The sequence below is a fragment of the Papio anubis genome, chromosome 11 (assembly GCF_008728515.1).
Source record: "Papio anubis isolate 15944 chromosome 11, Panubis1.0, whole genome shotgun sequence".
NCBI lineage: Eukaryota > Metazoa > Chordata > Mammalia > Primates > Cercopithecidae > Papio > Papio anubis.
In genome coordinates this window covers 98,924,849-98,946,310 of record NC_044986.1, presented here as the reverse complement: position 1 = coordinate 98,946,310, position 21,462 = coordinate 98,924,849, and the positions used below count along the sequence as shown (strand labels likewise).

The following is a 21,462-nucleotide window of genomic DNA, read 5'->3' as shown; positions in this document are numbered from 1 at the left end:
GGTTAAAAGGTGTTGATGTGTGTGTGGGCAGTCAATACAATTGATATGAAGACAAACCGGACTAACTTGCTTTGCCACCAACACTGTTTTTCAACAGTGGAGACATTCACATTTTGAGCTGGATAATTCTTTGTTGTGGGAGCCTGTCCTATGCATTGTAAGATATTTAACAGCGTCTCTGGCCTGTCCTCCTTAGATGCCAGTAGCATTCCCCAAGCTGTGATGATCGAAAATGTCCCCAGACATTGCCAAATGACCCTTGGGAGGCCAAATTGCTCCCAGTTGAAAATCACTGTATTAAAATCATTCATTGAATTTATGGTATGAAAATACTCTTTCTACTTCTTGAAATTAATTGTTAGGAAGGAATATCTTTGCAAATAATCAGTCAACAAATTTTAGTTATCAGTAATTTTTTAAACAATTATTTGTATGGCACTTTGTAATTTATAAAATATTTCTATATACCATATTATGGATGAGCAAAAAGGAAAGGAGTTAATACTTATTGAGTATTTACTATATGCTATCTGGTAAGGGACTTGCTTCAAATACATCCTTTCATTTAGGTCTCACAGAATCTCTGTGTGAGTTGTTTTCTCCCATTTTATACAAGAGAAAACAAGCTTAGAAATGTTAAGCAGCTGGCTGAGCATGGTGGCTCACACCTGTTATCCCAACACATTGGGAGGCTGAGGTGGACTGATCACTTGAGGTCAGGAGTTCAAGACTAGCTTGGTTAACGTGGCGAAACCCTGTCTCTACTAAAAATATTTTAAAAATTAGCCAGATATGGTGGTGGGCACCTGTAATCCCAGCCACTCAGGAGGTTGAGGCAGGAGAATCGCTTTGACCTGGGAGGTAGAGGTTTCAATGAGCCAAGATCGAGCCACTGCACTCCAGTCTGGGCAACAGAATGAGACTCCATCTCAAATAATAATAATAATAAAATAAAGAAATGTTAAGTAGCTTTCCCGAAGAATACAACTTATTATCTGACTTCGAGTTTTACCAGTCTTTAACCCACATCGCAGCTGGGGCAAGTAGCAATTATGATCTGTGTATCAGAATTAGCTATATCAGAAGGGCCGAGGTCCTTTTTTTATGGGGGTGTCACATATTTTCATTTTACAGTTTAAAGGTCTGGCCCCAAATCAGTAAGTTTCAGGCATATATCATCGTTAAAAGAAAATTGAGCTAAAATAACCAAATTAACTCAGTCTCTTTGGCTCACTAAGCTACAGTATCCTTCCATCTGTCTGGTTTGTACCTAGGAATATTATAAAGCATGTGGGAGCTGGGCACAGTGGCTCATGCTTGTAATCCCAGCACTTTGGGAGGCTGAGGTGAGTGGATCACCTGAGGTCAGGAGTTCGAGACCTGCCTGGGCAACACAGTGAAACCCTGTCTGTACTAAAAATGCAAAAATTAGCCTGGCGTGGTGATGCCCTCCTATAATCCCAGCTACTCAGGGAGCTGAGGCAGGAGTATCGCTTGAACCCGGGAGGCAGAGGCTGCAGTGAGCCAAGATCACACCAATGCACTCCAGCCTAGGAGACAGAGTGAGATCCTGTCTCTAAATAAACAAATAAATAAAACAAAACAGGTGGGTAGCAGGGTAGCTAAGGTAGCAGATGTTACCAAGGGTCTGAATCAATGGATGGGGTTTTCATTGCAGCCACATAAACAAATTTGAAATTAAATAATAGATTTCTCTTTTCTTAAGAGTCCTTTAACCATCGCATCTTCGGAATGCATTCCCAGTCTGTATAGGCATCTTTTCCCAAGCTGCAATCTGCCATCACACAGCCTAAGCAGTCCTCTCTCTCAGGTATCCCCTCTTATTCCGTGATTCCCCAGGTCCCTTCACCTTTAGCGCTCCCCTAAATTAGAATCTATTTAATTACAGGACAGAGCAATGGGCTCTCTGCTTCTTCCTCCTGTTGAGGTCTGTTCACCTTCTGCATATCTGAAAACACATTCATCACTTTGCTAAACAAAAGACCACCTGTTCGCCTCTGGGTAGCACTGAAGAACCGGCAAACACTTTGCAATTTCCGTCTTTCTTCTGTAACCCTTTCCCTGTGTAACTCCTCCCAAGCTCTGTAAGTGGAAGAATTCAATATGGACTTTTTTTTTTTTCCCATTGATAAGAATTATCTAGCATACTCCATACACATGCTGAAAGGAAGCAGTGATTAGTCAGTTTTTAATATTTGCTATATACTGTACTGAAGTGTAAAATACACATTGAAAAGTACACAGTTCATAAGTGTACATACCTATTTTTATAAACCGAACATACCCGTCACCAGCATCCAGAACAAGAAACAGAACAGTACAAGCATTCCAGAACCCTCTGTTCCCTCTACCCATCAGTATAATATTTTCTAATGAAAAAGAGTTTGTATATGCCAGCCTTTGCTCTCTAAACAAGAGCTTCACAATGAGTGACTGGTTTTATTACTGTGTTGTATCCAATCAGAAGTGCCTACATGAGGCACAATTGCTTATATTAGTTTGTATACAAGTCATTGAAAATGCAGCGATTGTGCTAACCTTGTGGTTTAAGTTTCACAAGGGAAAGAGAGAAACTTCATAGGTCCTTGTCCTGGGGTTCCTCAGAGTCCATCAGTCATTCTTAGGTAGGGTTCTCTCCTTATCACCTGAGAACTCCTGATTTTCCTTGGGTTCCATGGATATGATTTATTCTAGTAAGTGATGACAGCTCTGCCGACAGAGCTCACACTAACTGCATGTGATACTTATTGCTCCTAGAATCACAAACACCACCATTTTATACTGTAGTTGTTCCTGTACATACGGGACCCAAAGTCGTGGAAATCTCTATGCAATGGATCTCATCTCTGGCAGCATGTTGGAATTATCTGAATAATTTTTTTAAAGCTCATGCCCCACCCTAACCTAAGGCATGGGACTTTCTTGAGGGATGGCATCCAACATCAGTAGCTTTAACTTCCAGATGTTTCTAAAGTGTGACTCAGGTTGAAAGGCAGTGCAACTTCTCACCCTCTCCGTGAAGCTGCCTTCTATCTCAATGTTAGACATATCAGCAACTCTGAGAGAACTACATTCTCAAGATGATCAAATTTAGCTCAAGCTTGATTCTCTACCTCTTAAACATTGGATAGGGCACCATTTTATTTTTTTCACATTAAGAGACTATCCTTAAGTTGTTAGAAACTGGCAGAACCCTTCTATTATATTCCAATTTACTTCTGTTGAGCACTGGGCAGGAATGATCAGGTCACCTTGGATGGAGATCTGATCATTAGAATCCACTCCCAGGATAAGCCCAGTCTTCTCCAGCACTAAATTGTGCCTTCTTTGGGTCACCTTTGGTAGAAGAAAAAATATATTTTTCTGATAAACCTCTTACTTTTAAGCCCTGGCTTTGAACCCAGGTTCTCAAGTCAGCCCTTCATAGTACAACCCCTGGGGGAAATCACTGTCATTGATGTAACTATTATCGATGGGACTGGCTAAATTAATGATAATGATAATAACCATTATCTACTGAAGATGTGCTAGTTTCCAGACATTATGTATTCACTGTGTTAAATAATGCAATCGACCCTTAAAGGTAGGTATAATTCATTCCATTTTACATGTGAAGAAATCGAGGCTCAAAAACTGGAATGACTTGCCTCAAGATCATACAGACAGCAAATGACTGAATGAAGCTTTGAAATTAAGGCTGTCCAATTAGATGCTGCTACCTTTAATAAACAAAGCTGATATTTCATGTCTCGCCTCTAAGGCAAAACCATTAACTCTTCTTAAGCATTCTTATCTCAACCCTGGATTCCCCAAGTCTTCCCCAGTTACAACAAAGCTCAGGGCTGTCCTCCTCCTTCAAAGTCTCGTATGAAAGTAGCGGTGGCTCACGACTGTAATTCCAGCACTTTGGGAGGCTGAGGCAGGCGGATCACGAGGTCAGGAGTTTGAGACCAGCCTGACCAACATGGTGAAACACCGTCTCTACTAAAAATACAAAAATTAGCTGGATGTGGTGGCACATGCCTGTAATCCCAACTACTCAGGAGGCTGAGGCAGGAGAATCCCTTGAACCTGGGAGGTGGAGGTTGCAGTGAGCCAAGATCGTGCCACTGCACTCCAGCCTGGGTGACAGAGTGAGACTCTGTCTCAAAAAAAAAAAGTAGTTATCTATTGCTCTTCACCCAGGGCCCTGTCTTGTTTTAGGAGATAGCTGCCTAGCTCCTAAATAGCAACAGTTCTATGGTCTGTGCAAAATCTGATGAGTTCATCTTTGGTTCTTCCTGGATCATACCTTCACTCTATGAGAGTTTTCCAAATACAGTGCCTCAGCCAGGATTGACTCTAATGTCAGGGATTTTAGGCTCCTTGAAGGGAGAGTAATATTGGGAGTTTTTAGAGATTTTCTGAATGGGCCAGTCAGCACTCTTTGGTTGGCAAGTAAGGGGAACCCAAATGTAATCTGGCTTAAAGGATAAGAGAGTATACTGTCAACACATTGGAAATGTAGGGGAGGAAGAAAACCTTAATTTTCTTTATCTTCCTACATTCTCTAACTGGGGACCTGTGAATTAGACTGATGAAAGACAGATGACCAAGAGGAAAACATAGTTTATTACCATATGCAGCATGCAAACACGCAAGAGAAACCCAGTGATAAGTAATTCAAAGGGGTGGTTAGAATCTGGGGTTATATAACATCTTAACAAAGGGCAATAAATTTATGGAGAAAACAAAGGAAGAGGCTTTAGGCTTTCAAGGTCTGAAAATTATGGGAAGGTAAATATATGGGGGAAGCAAATGGAACAGGATTTGTTTGTGAAGGTCCGTCTTGACACCCACTTTCGATCTTCTTCATGGCGATAAAACTTCTCCAGGAAAGGGGACTTATGGCAATCTTCATTTCTGAAAAGCTTCTGCTTTTAGCTCTGGGAAGGATCCTTTCTGCATCTGTTGGATCTCAAATACTTTCAGCTCAAAATAATCCATATGCCAAAGTGATATATTTTGGGGTTGCATATTTTGATCACCTACAGAAACACCAGAGAGTGAAAGAACTGATGAATACATAGCTTTCTGGAATATAGAATACAACACTTTATTTTTATTATTTTTATTTTTGTATTTTTAAATTTCCCATAGGTTATTGGGGAACAAGTGGTGTTTGGTTACATGAGTAAGTTCTTTAGTGGTGATTTGTGAGATTTTGGTGTGCCCATCACCTGAGCAGTATACATTGCACCCTACTTGTAGTCTTTTATTCCTCAACCCCTTCCCACTCTTTCCCCCTGAGTCCCCAAAGTCATTCTTAAGGCTTTACACCCTCATAGCTTAGCTCCCACTTATGAGTGAGAACATACGATGTTTGATTTTCCATTCCTGAGTTACTCCACTTGGAATAATAGTTTCCAATCTTATCCAGGTCACTGTGAATGCCATTAATTCATTCATTTTTATGGCTGAGTAGTATTCCATCATATATATATATGCCACAGTTTCCTTATCCACTAGTTGATTGATGGGCACTTGGGTTGGTTCCACATTTTTGCAATTGCTATAAACATGTGTGTGCAAGTATCTTTTTCGTATAATTTCTTTTCCTCTGTGTGGATACCCAGTAGTGAGATTGCTGGATCAAATGGTAGTTCTACTTTTAGTTCTTTAAGGAATCTCCACACTGATTTCCATAGTGGTTGTACTAGTTTACATTCCCACCAGCAGTGTAGAAGTGTTCCCTGTTCACCACATCCATGCCAACATCTACTATTTTTTTTTACTTTTTTATCACAGCCATAGAATACAGCACTTTAAATGAACTACAGCTACATCTCTCAACATAGTTAAACCCCCAAAACATAGTTAAACCCCCTGGATGAAAAAGGCAAATTGCAGAAGTATTTGTATAATTTGATAAAATAATAAAATATTAAATTCTGTTAAGTTTGAGGATGCATAAATAAGTAGGTAAAAATATAACATCATGTATAGGCATGACAAACACTGAATTTATGACAGTAATTATTGTATTAGTCCATTTTCATGCTGAAGACATACCCAAGACTGAGAAGAAAAAGAGGTTTAATTGGACTTACAGCTCCACATGGCTGGGGAGACCTCAGAATCATGGCGAGAGGCTGCCATCATGACAGCAAGAGAAAATGAGGGAGAAGAAAAAGTGGAAACCCCTGATAAACCCGTCAGATCTTGTGAGACTTATTCACTGTTATGAGAATAACATGGGAAAGACTTGACCCCATGACTCAATTACCTCCCCCTGGGTCCCCTCCATGACACTTTGGAATTCTGGGAGATACAATTCAAGTTGAGATTTGAATGAGGACACAGCCAAACCATATCAATTTTCATATCATATCATATTTTCCTCTGGGTGAGAGGAAAATAATAGATTGTATCAGGGAGGAGCACACAGGGGGTTCTTGAAATTGTCTTTAATGTTTAGTGCTTCATGTTAATAACATAATGTTTGATGCTTAATACATTTGATAAAACTGGTTATTCATATTATTCCCTATAGATGTATATGTTTAAAATATTTCATAATTTTCTTTGAAAAGGGAAACTAGCTCCTGTCACAGAAAGATCTATGAGTATCTGGCTGTGAGTCTGACTCAATCCAGAGGATCCAGTGGTGGTACCAGGAGCTGTCTCCAGCTTTTGGAGTTACTTTCTTTGCTCTGGGTGCTATTCTCTTTTAGGTTTTTCATTCTCAGTAGCTAGAGGGCTCCTAATACCTCTAGCGCCCTATCTTAACCTGTTGGCATCTCTTGCAAAATGGACTTCTCTTTTTTCAAAGTTTCTGCAAAAGTCCTAGAATTTCACCCCATTGAGTAATGTACCCATCCTTGAATTACATCATTTTCATGCGTGGACTGAGCTGATAGGCTGGACCTTTTTAATGGGCACCCTCTGGAATTGGTGAGATAGGAGATCAGCTTCTTTCAAAGGACATTAAGCGAGAGGTTTCTCAAGGAAAATACGAGTGTGTTAACTGAACCAGGAGAAACAGATTTGGGGTAATAAGAAACAGTAGATATCTAGTCTTCCACAAAGAATTGCGTGTACACTATATCAATGATTATCTTAGAACAGTGCCTGCTATGCTCTCCCATATCTAAGTGACAGTAAGTTAAAGGGAAACATGAATTGGTGTCACTTGGGAATATGCCTACATATGCAAATTCATAAATGAAATGTCAGAAAATGTAATTGAACAGTATATAAAGGAATAACTTACCAAGATGAATCAAGATAAATCTTAGGATAAAATAATACAACAAAATCCATTACAAGATCCAACATAATACATTACATTAATAAGTTATGAGAAATGACAAACCATAGGTGAAGCTCTACAGATATTCCCACTAAAATTAGAAATAAGAAAAAAAGTGATGCATGTTATTGTCACTATTATTTTATTTTTTCTAAAATGGTAGTCAATGCATTAAAATAAAAAGCAGATACAAAAATTATAGTAAATAGAAAGTGAGAGAATTGTCCTATCAACAAAAGATCAAAACTAACAGACATGGACAGATTCAGTTCACTTTATCAGCAAGAAGAACCTAATCTAAAAGACAAAGACACAAGCATGCTTTGGAACAGTAGCAGTGGGAGTATTAGACACAGAGCCAGGTTGTTCTAAGAATTATCCCAAAACTAGAGAAAAAGAACAGGACACAGCCCCCAGGCAATGGGGCTGGCAGGAATGAGGCCGGAAGCAGATTCTAGCCAGCTGGCCTGATTCATAGATCAGATTCCAGCCAGTTGACACTGTGAGTAGAGAAGCTCTGACTCTCCAAGTGCTGTAGGTAGGAGAGTTAGGTAGGGGCCTAGACTTTCCATAGTGTGTATTTGCCAACACCTACTGGTGCACTGGAGCTATAGGCATACTTGCCATGAGTACTCTCACATGAGAACAGTAGGGCAAGAGATTTTGATATGGTGCTGGGCTGGCTCATTGTTCGTTTGGTGGAGGGAGAGGCAGTCTATTTCTAAATGGATACTCCTTTGACAATATAATTGGGTTGATGGCAGAGGGCAGAAGGCCACAGTATTACAGCCTTCTTTGTACCTGTATTTGTTGGGTACTGAGTTCTTGTCCCATGTCCAAGAAGAATGAGGCTACTCTGACAATCGAAGGGTGAGGAGGGTGGAGAAGAATTTTACTGAGCAATGGAACAGCTCTCAGAAGATGGGGGATGTGAGGGTGATCCTTCACCTGAAGTTTGGCGGTCTCTCAGTGTGACTGGGTCTGGGGCTTTTATGGGCTCAGAATGGGGAATGCGTGCTGATTGGTTTGTGAGTATGCAAAAAATAAGGCTAAAACAAAGGCACCACTCAAAGGTGGGCACAACAGTTCAGAAAACCAATTAGGAAAGGGTTGGTATATGTAAAATAGGTGAAGGGTGGGAATCAATCCGAGGAAAGCACACCAAATGGGAAGAGAGGTTCTCAATCCGGTGCAAGGATTTACACGGGACTGTCTTTGACTTGAAGGTAGGGTTTTACTGGGACCCGCCTCTGTCTGCCATGGATTTGTCTGCCTCCTGCCTCTATCATGACCATGGACATGGGCTCAGTTATGAACATTCATGGCATGGTAGGGGTAACTATCCTGGACAAATTACCAAGATCACAAAATTGGGTCTGATCCTATTCAGCATACCAAAGATGACTGCTCTTATGCCAAAATGGCCATTGGGTAGTGCATACATTGGATAGATCCAATAGCCATGCAATATTGTTGAAAATTGAAGAAGGTAGGTTGAAATTTGTTTCCTGAACCCAATCAGGTAAGCTCCTTGCTTAAACAAAATGTAAACATTCTACATAGGATTTAAATAAGATTCAAAGTCTCATAATATAACATGTAAACTGTTCAGAATATAATCCAAAATTATTCAGTTTACAAAGAATCAGGGACAACTCAAAAAGACAGTAAGCAGATTCCAGTACTGAGATGATGCAGATTTTGAAATATCAAAGAACAAAAGTAGGACAAGTTTAAATATTTCAATTAGCTTCATTGCAATTATAGAATAGGGCAAAACTTCATTCCATAAAACAGAATAAATGCTCTGATGAGCTGAGCAGAAGAGGTTGACTTTATAGACAGAGAAGAGCCGCAGAAAGCAGAAGCAAAGAACAAAAAGCATATTAGTTATTTCAAAGCTATTGTTTTTCTTGTAAGGCTGGGACAGGGAGAAAGAACAATAGAAAAATAACTGATTAGTTAATATCAGTTTACTTCAGGCTACTTTGTGTGTTTTAATTTTTTTTTTTTCTTTTTTTTTTTTTGAGACAGAGTCTGGCTCTGTCGCCCAGGCTGGAGTGCAGTGGCCGGATCTCAGCTCACTGCAAGCTCCGCCTCCCAGGTTCACGCCATTCTCCTGCCTCAGCCTCCCCAGTAGCTGGGACTACAGGCACCCGCCACCTCGCCCGGCTAAGTTTTTTTTTTGTATTTTTAGTAGAGACGGGGTTTCACCGTGTTAGCCAGGATGGTCTCGATCTCCTGACCTCGTGATCCGCCCGTCTCGGCCTCCCAAAGTACTGGGATTACAGGCTTGAGCCACCGCACCCGGCTGTGTGTTTTAATTTTTTTATTGATATATAATATTCACATGTATTTATTGGGTATATGTAATATTTTGTTACATGCATAGAATGTGTGATAATCGAATCAGGATATTTCAGGTGTCCATAATTTTGAATAATTATCATTTCTATATTTTGAGAACATTTCAAATTGTCTCTTCTAGCTATTTTGAAATATATGATACGTTGTTAACTATACTCACCCTACTCCACTATCAATCATTAGACCTTATTCCTTCTATTTAAATGTATGTTTGTTCCATTAACCAATCTGTGTTCATTCTCTTACTCCCAGCACATAGCCTTCCCTGCCTCTGGTATCTATCGTTCTACTCTGCCTCCTTGGGATCAACTTTTTTAGCTCCCACATATGGGTGAAAACATTCGATATTTGTCTTTCTGTGCCTGGTGTATTTCACTTAACATGATGACCTCCAGTTCCATCCATGCTGCTGGAAATGACAGGATTTCATTCTTTTTTATGGCTGGTAGTATTCTATCGTGTACATGTACCATGTTTCTTTATTCATTTATCTGTCAATGGACACTTAAGTTGATTCTGTATCTTTGCTATTGTGAATAGTGCTGCAGTAAATACAAGAGTGAAGGCATCCCTTTGATATACTGATTTCTTTTCCTTTGAATAAATACCCAGTAGTGGGATTGCAGGAGCATAAAGAAGTTCAAGTTTTAGATTTTCCACTCAAAAAGTCTGGTATCTGATAAAAAAAAATTCACTAAAGGTACAGGTGAAAAAATCAACATATACAAATCAGTAGCATTTCTACACACCAATTATGAACTAAGAAAGCAATCAAGAAAACAATCTCATTTCCAATAGCTACAGAATAAAATAAAACAAAATAAAATAAAATATTTAGGAATAAATTTAACCAAGGCAGTGAAAGAGCTCTAAAGACAAACTGCAAAACACTGATGATGGAAATTTGAGAGGACACAGACAAGACATCCCATGCTCATGGGATCCATCTTGAGTTGATTTTTGTATATGGTGAGAGATGGGTCCAGTTTCATTCCTCTGCATATGGATGTACAATTTTCCTAGCACCATTTATTGAAGAGGATGTCTTTTCCATAATGTATGTTTATTTTATTTTATTTTATTCTGCAGCAATCTACAGATTCAACGCATTCCCTATCAAAATACCAATATAATTTTTCACAGAAATAAAAAAAATCTTAAAGTTCATGTGAAGCCAAAAAAGAGCCTGAATAATCAAAACTTTCTTGAGCAAAAAGAACAAAGCTAAAAGCACACTTCCTGACTTCAAAATATATTATAAGGTTATAGTAACCAAAACAGCATGGTATTGGTATAAAAACAGACAGACCAATGGAACAAAATGGAGAACTGAGAAATAAATCCATGTATTTACAGCCAAACTGAATTTTAACATAAGTGCCAAGAACATACATTATGGAAAAGACACCCTTTTCAATAAATGGTGTTTGGAAAATTGTATATCCATAGGCAGAGGAATGAAACTGGACCCATCTCTCACTATATACATAAATCAACTCAAGATGAATTAAAGACTAATGCAAGACCCAAAACTATAAAGCTGCTAGAAGAAAACATGGGAGAAATAATGCAGGACACTGGTGTAGGGAAAGATATTATGGCTAGGACCTCAAAAGCACAGGCAAAAAACCAAAAATAAACAAATAGGACAATATTAAACTAAAAAGTTTCTGCACAGCAAAGGAAACAATCAACGGAGTGAAAAGACAACCTGTTGAATGGAAGAAAATATTCACAAACTACTCATCCCACGAGGGACTAATATCAAGAATGTACAAGGAACTCAAATAACTCAATAGTAAAAAATAAAATAAGCAAGTGGGAAAAAGACATGAATGATATTTCTCAAAAGCAGGCATACAAATGACCAACAGGTACATGAAAAAATGCTCAACATCACAAATCATTAGGGAAATGTAAATCAAAACTACAATGAGATATTATCTTACCCCAGTTAAATGGCTATTAAGACACACACACACACACACCCCCCCAAAACAAAACAAACAAACAAAAAACCAGCGACAATAAAACCCAGATACTGGCAAGGATGTGGAGAAAAGGGAAACTAGCAAGGATGTGGTGAAGAAAAAGGAACTCTTATTGTTGGTGGGAACATAAATTAGCACAGCCACTTTATGGACACAGATATTGTCCACGAAAACACTGTCGAGATTTCTTAGGCTACTTCTTTTGTGTAAGGATTTAAGTAGAGGAAACTTCATTATCATATGGATTGAAGGTTAGACTGAAGATTGCTGTTATGTCTCTTGCGATTTCTCTGAAGGTCAGGTAACAACTTAGTTTGGGTTTGGTGACATGAAACTGTAGCATGGATGACTCCATTTTGATTTTTAGTCTGGTCTTTTGGGGCCTAGAGCAAGAGCTTAGTTCAAAAAAGTGACCTCCTACAGTTTTTATTTAACAGAAATTATTACTAGGTATGGTGGCAGATGCCTGTAGTCTCAGCTACCCTGGAGGCTGAGGCAGGAGGATTGCTTGGACCCAGGAGTTTGAGGCTGTAGTGTGTGATAATCATGCCTGTGAATAGCTACTGTATTCCAGCCATAAAAACTGAATAGAAATTTAGAACTGAAAAACACAGTAATTGAAACTAAAAAAAAACAAAAACAAAACCAACTCACTGTATGGGCTTAATGGCAAAATAGAGATGTCAGAGGAAAGACCCAGTATATGTGAACAAATTTCAATAGAAATGATCATTAGATCATTTCTCTGAGTAACAGAGAAAAAGATATGAAAACACCCACATGGACTCAGGGACCTGTGCGACAATAACAAAAGATTTAACCTTTATGTCACCAGAAAGAGAGAAGAAAAAGTGGTGCCAAAAAAACTATTTAAAAAATTGGCTAAAAATCCTGAAATTTGGCAGACAACATAAACCTACGGATTTAAGAAAATCAGCAAACCTTGAATAGGATAAAACCAAGGAAACCCATTCCAAGACACATGTAACCATGAACTAAAGACAAATAAAAAGTCTTGAAAGCCATCAGACACAAATAGCTCATTACTTATACAGAGAGAATGATGCAAATGACTGTGGAGTTCTCCTCAGAAACCATAGGGGCCAGAAAAAAGTGAGACAGTTTTCAAGTGATGAAAGAAAATAACTGTTAATTCGTAATTGTATGTCTGGTAAAAAATAATATGTTTCAGGAATAAAAGTGGAAGACATTCTTAGATTAAGTATACTTGGAAAACTATTAATTAAGGACAACCAACAGAAATGATAGGTATATGGGCATATATAATGGGCTATTATTTTTTCTTTAGTCCTTTAAATATGTTTGAAAGCAAAAATTTTAACAATGTTGAAACTGCCTTTGCAAAATTATGACTGAGACAGTGAAACAGAGCTAATCTAACCTAATCTATCTTGGTTCTAACCTTTAAACTATCCTTGTTCCTTTCTGGGCATAGGCTGAACTAACTTTAGGGGAACTTAGTTTACAGTTTATAGTTTAAAACAAAGTGGATAACAGCCCTTTCCCAAAACAAACCTTCTTCTTGCCTAGGGACTATACTGCCTTTGCAGGACTAACCAATTAACCACAAGATTAGAAATTATGGTTTAGGAGTCATGCAGCTGGAGGCTGCAAGACTCTGACCCTCCCTAAACTGCTCCTAAGATCAGTGCTTGAGATATTTTGCAGACCCTGCACTTGTTGGATCAGCTGGCACCACCCAGATTGATACACCAATCAGCACTCCTGGCTCACTGGCTTCCCCCCACCAACTAAGTTGTCCTTAAAATCTCTGATCGCTGAGTGCTGCTTGGGGAGACTGATTTGATTAATAATAAAACTCTAGTCTCCTGCACAGCTGGCTCTGTGTGAATTACTCTTTCTCTCTTGCAATTCCCCTGTCTTGATAAATTGGCTCTGTCTAGGCAGCGGGCAAGGTGAACCCACTGGGTGGTTACAATGTCTGGTGAGGATTTCAATGAATGTAGATGTAATGTACAAGACAGCCATAACGGAAGAGGGGGAAGTTACAGGAATCTATGAAATAAATGAAAATATATCATATTTAAATTTGTAGGATGCAGCTAAATGAGTGCTTAGTGGAAATTTTCTGCCATTAAATACTTTATTAGAAGAAAGATCTCAAATCAATAACCAAACTTCCTTATGTAAAACTGGAGGAACAAGAACAAAAATCAAGCAATAAGAAGGAAATAAGAAAGATAAGAATATCAATGAAATTGAAAACAGAAAAATGAGAAAAGTCAATAAAACTAAAAGTTGGTTCTTTGAAAAGATCAATAAATTGGATAAATCTCTAGCAGGAGTGACACACACAAAAAATGTGAAGTCCAAATTACCAATATCAGGAAAGAAATAGGGGAAATCACTATATAACCCTGCATACTTTAAAAAGATAATAAACAACTTCCCTCACATAAATTTGACAGCTTAGTTGAACCGGAGTAATTTCTAAAAAACACAGACTCCCCAAACTGACCAAAATAAAATAGATAATTTAATAGTCCTGTGACTATTGTAAATCATTAATTCTCCGTTGAAAATTTTCTGAAAAAGAAATCTCCAGGCTCAAATAGTTTTGCCGGTAAATTCTACCAAACATATAAAGAAGGAATAAAACCAATTCCATGCAACTTCTAAAGAAATTAAATCAATAACAAATAACCTTCCAAAACATAAAGCACCAGGCCCAGATGCTTTCACTGGTAAATTTTACAAACACTTAAGGAAGAGTTAAGTTTGAATTTAGGTCAATTTTCCTAAATCTCTTTTAGAAAATAGTGAAGAAAAGACTTCCCAACCAATTTTATGATGTCAGCATAAAATACCAAAATTAGACAAAGACAATAGACAGTAGGCCAGGAGCAGTGACTCACCCCTGTAATCCTAGCACTTTGGGAGGCTGAGGTGAGTGGACCACAAGGTCAGGAGATTGAGACCATCCTGGCTAACATGATGAAACCCCGTCTCTACTAATAATACAAAAAAAAAAGAAATCCTTCCCCATCAGAGTGTTATATTTGTTATAATTTATGGAGTTACATTGACACATCATTATCACCCAAAGACCACAGTATATATTAGGGCTTACTCTTGCTGTTGTACATTTTATGGGTTTGAATAAATGTATATGATATGTATCCACTATTATAGTATCATGGAAAGTAGTTTCGCCGACCTAAAAAAATCCTTTATTCTATGCCTATTCATCCCTTCCTCCCTACTAACGTCTACCAACCACTGATCTTTTTACTGTGTCTATAGTTGTATCTTTTCCAGAATGTAATATAGTTGGGATTATATAATATGCAGACTTTTCAGATTGGCTTCTTTCACTGAGTAACATGCATTTAAGTTTCCTCCATGTCTTTTCATGACTTGTTAGTTCATTTCTTTTCCATGCTGAATGATATTCCATTCTCTGGCTCGAACACAGTTAATGTATCCATTTTCCTACTGAAGGATATCTTGGTTGCTTCCAAGTTTTGGCAATTGTGAATAAAACTGCTACAAACATAGGAGGGCAGGTTTTTGTGTGGACATATATTTTTAACTTCTTTGGGTAAATACCAAGGAGCACATTTGCTGAATTGCATGGTAAGAGTCTGTAAATGTAGTAGTATAAGGAACCATCAAACTGACTTCCAAAGTTGCTGTGCCATTTTGCATTTCCACCAGCAATGAATCAGAGTTCCTGTTGCTCCATATCCTACTCAGCATTTGGTGTTGTCAGTGTTCTGGATGTTGGCCATCCTAATAGGTGTGTAGTGGTATCTCATTGTTTTCTTAATTTTTATTTCCCCAATGACATATGATTTAGAGCATCTTTTCATAAACGTATTTGCCATCTGTGCATCTTTTTTGGTGAGGTATCTCTTAAGGTCTTTGGTCCAGTTTTTGGTTAGATTGTTAGTTTTCATATTATTGAGTTTTAAGGTTTCTTTGTACATTTTGGATAGCAGTCTTTTGGCAGAGGCATCTTTTACAAATATTTTCTCCTAGTCTGTAGCTTGTCTTCTGATTCTTTTAACATTGTCTTTCTCAGAGAAAATTTTTAAAGTTTTAATTATGTCCAGCTTGTCAGTTTCTTTCACGGATCATGAAACGTCTTCAGTGTTGTATCTAAAAAGTCATTGCCATACTCAAGGTTATCTAGATTTTCTCCTATGACATCTTCTAGGAGCTTTATAGTTCTGTGTCGCACATTAGGTCCGTAATCCATTTTGAGTTAGTTTTTGTGAAAAGTGTAAGGTCTGTTTCTAGATGCATTTTTTCACATGTGACTCTCCAGTTTTTCCAGCACCATTTGTTGAGAAGATTATTTCCTATCCATTGTATCGCCTTTGCCCCCTTGTCAAAGATCAGTTGACTATTTATGTGGATCCCAGGCTTTTATCATATTGACTCTGCCATCTTTTCCTCCTGCTCATGCTATCATGGATTGATGTCTCTTGCCCACAAAGCCTCTTAAAGTTGCATAATCATAGCTGGGCATGGTGGCATGCACCTATAGTCCCAGCTCCTGGGGAGGCTAAGGTGGGAGGATCCTTTGAGCCCAGGAATTAGAGGCTGCAGTTCTTTATGATCCTTCCTGTGAAGAGCCACTGCACCCCAGCCTGGGAACATAGTGAGAAAACTGCCTCTTCAAAACGTTTCATTGGCCAGGCGTGGTGGCTTACGCCTGTAATCCCAGCACTTTGGGAGGCTGAGGCGGGCAGATCATGAGGTCAGGAGATCAAGACCATCCTGGCTAACATGGTGAAACCCCGTTTCTACTAAAAATACAAAAAATTAGCCGGGCATAGTGGTGGACGCCTGTAGTCCCAGCTACTCGGGAGGCTGAGGCAGGGAAATGGCGTGAACCCGGGAGGCAGAGCTTGCAGTAAGCCGAGATCGCGCCACTGCACTCCAGCCTGGGCAACAGAGTGAGACTGTCTCAAAAAAAAAAAAAAAAAAAAAGTTTCATCATCATTGTTGATGGTAACTTTCCTGAAAACACTGTTTGTGCCGAAGATGCTGTCTCTTAATTCTTCCAAGGAAGTGAGCTTTGGGTGCTCAGGTCAATGAGTAAATGAATAGAATGGTTAGTCAGGGTCCCAGCATGAAACAAAATCTAACTCAGATGTCTCAAGAGAGTATGGAGTATAACCAAAAGACTGTTTACAGCAGCATGGTCAGGTTAGGGCACCAGGAAAAGAGGAACCTAGAGATTAACTTCGGTAGGCAGCCTTTTCCACCCTAGATCTGAGGAAGCAAAGGCAGAAAATAGTGTTACCATAGCCCACTGAGTGCTGGGGTCAGCTTGGGGAGTCACATAAGAGGAACATGTAATATAGACCCAGGAGGTCAGATACTCCTCATCGACTCTGAATTTTATTAGGAAAACAGCATCATTTGTAGGTTGCAAGTTTAAAGTTTTTACTACATCCTGTAGAGCAGCAGTGCAACCTGACAGAATATTATCTCCCTGCTGGCACTGTAACTGAGTGGGCATTGGACCATCCCATTGTCTATCATAGTAGCTGCTTCCTGAGGTGGGGTCTGGTGATAACACCAGTGAAGTCCAAGGGCATGCCTGAACCCACAGCCACACTTCTGCTGTAAAATAAGTTCCTTGGTAGAAGGTGATATTATACAGATTGTAACAGAGAAGGTTGGAAAAGGGTCTGGGGTCAAATGGAAAAAACAGTGCAATGACCTTCTTCTCAGCCCCAGCTATCCTGTCCCATGGACCCTCAGACAGCACTGCTTGTGTCAGCCTGCAAGCCTAAAGCAGCTACTCCAGCTTTTGACCCTGACCCTTCTAATCATAGGGCTAAAACCCCACCCAAGTGGTCAAAATGACATTTCAGCTACCTCTTCCACAGACTTTACTTCTAACCCCTCTCTCTAATCCCCAAGTCTTCACCCACATAATTAAACAATGAAATGAACTCCTCTTTAAACCAGGTATGGTGAAATGTGCCTGAAGTCCCAACCACTTGGGTGGCTAAGAAAAGAGGATCTTTTGAGCCCAGGAGTTTAGAGTCCAGCCTGGGAAACATAGTGAGACCCTATCTCTAACAACAACAACAACAACAACAAAAGGTAAACTCTGCCGTGACTGCATACCAAAGCTCCTGTGTATACCAACCGAGGCAAGGAGAAGCAGTACCTGGAGAGGGTAAGGGTAGTTTTGGAACCTTAGCTCAGCCAGGGACAATGGAGCTGGGGGCGGAGGTGGCAATGCTGTATGACTTCGCTCACTAAACTCCTAAACTGCAGCCACAGACGCCTGTTACACTTGGACCCAAGCAGTCCTACATAAGCCATGAGTCACAGTGCTCATGCTGGTACCTGTTCACAGAATGTGAGTTCTCCAAGCAGCATTTCTCTTCTCTTCATTACTGATGCGATTACTAAGGGTGGAGAAAAGTCAATGGCCTGAATCTGTTTTTATCTGTCATCTGTTGTCTATCTCTGGGGCTGCCCGCTGTAGGAATGTCACTGACAGCAACGTGTGATGGGCCTTCTCCATCACATCTCCAAGGGGTATCGCCATTTCAATTTCTTCCTATGTACTGGGCTTGCTCATTGCTCATCCCAAACTTCAGGTCTTAAGAATATTGCCATAGACATTTCTTTATGAGGTGATCATATATTTGGAGTATGGTAAAAATAATTAATACTAGAAGATGGATCCACAGGGGAAAGGGCAGTCAGGTATGTCTGAAACCTAAGAAAGGATTTGGCTGTTTTCCAGGGATGTAAGGATAACACCATATAGAACAGAACACCTAGGCCAAATCGTTGGTTAGGAATGCCATCTCCTTGGTTCATTTTTTTAGTGTCTTGCTCTCTGCCCTGAATCTTGGAACCACTGCTCTAAAAGAGTTCTGAAAAATTTTGCCTTCAAGGTTCACCTTTACATAAAATTCACTACGGCTGAAACGAAGCTCATATTCCTTCTTGTTTCTATCTTGGGTTTTCTCTTGGATTGGTAGTGCTGAGGCTTGAAACATTTGGAGAAATGTTTGATGTTTTTCTTTCCCTTTTTTCCCTCTCCTTCACTAAGCATGGGACAATTATTCCTTATGTCTTTTACATACATCTGTTTATTGCCAGCCCCCATGTAGGGATGTCTTGGCAGTTGTGTATGTTGGCCTGAACCTCAGGAGAAAAATCTCAGCCAGAGATATACATTTGGGGAGGAAGAAGCCAAGAAGGCAACTGGGGACAGTGGAAGTAGAGCAAGAAGATAAAACCAGGCTAAAATCCTAAAGACAAAATTGTTTAAAAAATGAGCAAGAAGATCACAGAAAAAAAAACAAACCGAGAAATAACCAAGAGGTGGTGCATGCCTGTAATTTCAGTAATTCAGGAGGCTGAGGCAAGGGGATTGCTTGAGCCCAGCAGTTTGAGACCAGCAACATAGCAAGACTCCATCTCTAAAAAACTTAAAAAAATTAGTTAGGCGTGGTGATGCATGCCTGCAGTTCCAGCTACTCAAAGGCTGAGATAGGAGGATTACTTCTTGAGCCCAGAAGTTAGAGACCACCCTGGGCAGCATAGCACTATCCCATCTCTTAAAAAAAAAAAAAAAAAGAAAAAAAGAAAAAAGAAAAGAAAAGTAAAAGAAAGAGAGAAAATGGCCAAGAGATGGAGGAAATCCAAGAGAAAATGATATTGCCAAAGTCTGTCAACAGTATTACAGGTTGCAAGAGATCGCCCTGGATTTATTGATGAAGTTTTTGTTTTTGTATTTATCTTGGTGTGAATAGTACCGTGCAATGGTTCTCAAACTTTTTGGTTGTACAAATTATTGTATATCTTACAAACTATTGAAGACCTGAAAGAGCTTTTGATTATAAGAACCCCAAAGAGATTACATCTCTTATTTATCCTACTAGAAATTAAAGCTGAGAAAATTTTAAACATGTTAATTTACGTAAAAACAATAATAAACCTATTACCAGTTAATAGAAATATTTATGAAAATAACCAAAACAAAAAAATTGAGAACAGTGGCAATGTTTTACATTTTAGGAAATCCCTTTAATATCTGGCTTAATATAATAGAAAACCATTAAGTTCACATATCTTGTTCTGCCTTCAATCTGTTTTGCTATTACATGTTATTAGTATATAGCCTTTGGAAAACTCCATTATATTATCATTAGAGAATGTGCATAAAAAATATTAACTATGAAAATAGTTTGATCTTGCAACCCCCTGAAAGGTTTTCAGGAATTTCTAGGGATCTGGGGACCCCACGGCAGGAGAGCTTGACAATACTGTGAACCTCATAAATAAGGTCTTTTTGTCGTGATGAAAAGTAAGCTAGATAGACTTGACTGAAATTTCAAGGGCTATTTGATGAGAAGGGGAGGTTGTTTCATTGACATTATTCTCTAAGGTTAGGAATGGACTCTACAACATTCATTCGATTAATTCATTCAGGATACATTTATTTCGCACACATTATGTGCCAGGAAGTACTCTAGATACTGAAGACGTACCAGTAGACAAAATAAAAAATCCTTGCCTTCATGAGACTTCTAATAAAGTAGTAAAATATATAGTGTATCAGAGAGTGGTTAAGTCCTATGCAGAAAAAACAATGTAAAGAGGTCTAGAGAATGCTGGAGGGATTTGCATATTTCAGTAGAATGGACAGGGAAGGCCTCTTTAAGAATGCAACAGTTGAGCAAAGACCTGAAGGAGGTGAAGCCATTTAGATATCTTTTGAAAGGGCTTTTCCAGCTATTTAACAAATTAATTTCTTAACATTTGAAATTTTATTTATATGTAGTCTTTAATCAAATATCTATTGTATATGACATTAGCTGCAGGTACAAGGAAATCAGACAAGAGAACTGAGGTTTATTGAGTGCCTGCCATGTACCAGGCACTGTGCTAAGTATTATGAATGAGGTTTGGTGTCTTCACTAAGATTTACAACTTAATGCAGGAGGCAAGGTGTAGACATACACTTCCTGCAGTGTGGGTGTAGCAGTTCTTATGAGAAGAGTTGGCTTGAAGTTGCACCGCCAGAAGTAATGCACTTGACCTACCTGAAGTCTAGGCCTCCATTTCAAGATGAATTAGGGTGTGGAGGGTGCTCTCCACTCTAACAGAGGGGAAGCCAGCAAGTTAATACCTGATCACACCTTTTATAGAGCGCTTTGGTTAACAATATGTCTTCACGCCGGGCGCGGTGGCTCAAGCCTGTAATCCCAGCACTTTGGGAGGCTGAGATGGGTGGATCACGAGGTCAGGAGATCGAGACCATCCTGGCTAACACGGTGAAACTCCGTCTCTACTAAAAAATACAAAAAAAAAAAAAACTAGCCGGGCGAGGTGGCAGGCGCCTGTAGTCCCAGCTACTCGGGAGGCTGAGGCAGGAGAATGGCGTGAACCCGGGAGGCCGAGCTTGCAGTGAGCTGAGATCCGGCCACTGCACTCCAGCCTGGGCGACAGAGCGAGACTCCGTCTCAAAAAAAAAAAAAAAAAAAATGTCTTCACAAGTTAACTCATTTAACCTTCATAACAATAAGAAGCAGATGTTCTAAGAAGTGTTACTGTGTCTCTCAGAGATGAAGAAAGGCTCAGAAAGCCGGGTAGTATGACAGGCAGTTATAAGGTAGAGGTAGACCTAAATTTAAGATAATCTGCTTCAAGCACAGTGCTTTACCCACCGCAGTGCAGCTGTTATGAGCAGCTGCTGAAATAAAATAGCTTGATACTCTCCTGACAGTCCTCCCACTGACTCGACAGGAGGGTTAGGTTGAG

At 39.3% G+C, this 21,462-nt stretch overlaps 1 long non-coding RNA gene across 1 annotated transcript; it reads right to left on the bottom strand.

Moving 5' to 3' along the window:
• Positions 1–4,613: 4,613 nt before the first annotated feature.
• LOC108587537 lies at positions 4,614–21,457 on the bottom strand. The gene is made up of 2 exons (XR_001906234.2): positions 21,369–21,457; positions 4,614–5,048 (listed from the first exon to the last, which is right to left on the bottom strand). It is a non-coding gene; the product is annotated as an uncharacterized LOC108587537 (long non-coding RNA).
• Between the last annotated feature and the right edge of the window lie 5 nt (positions 21,458–21,462).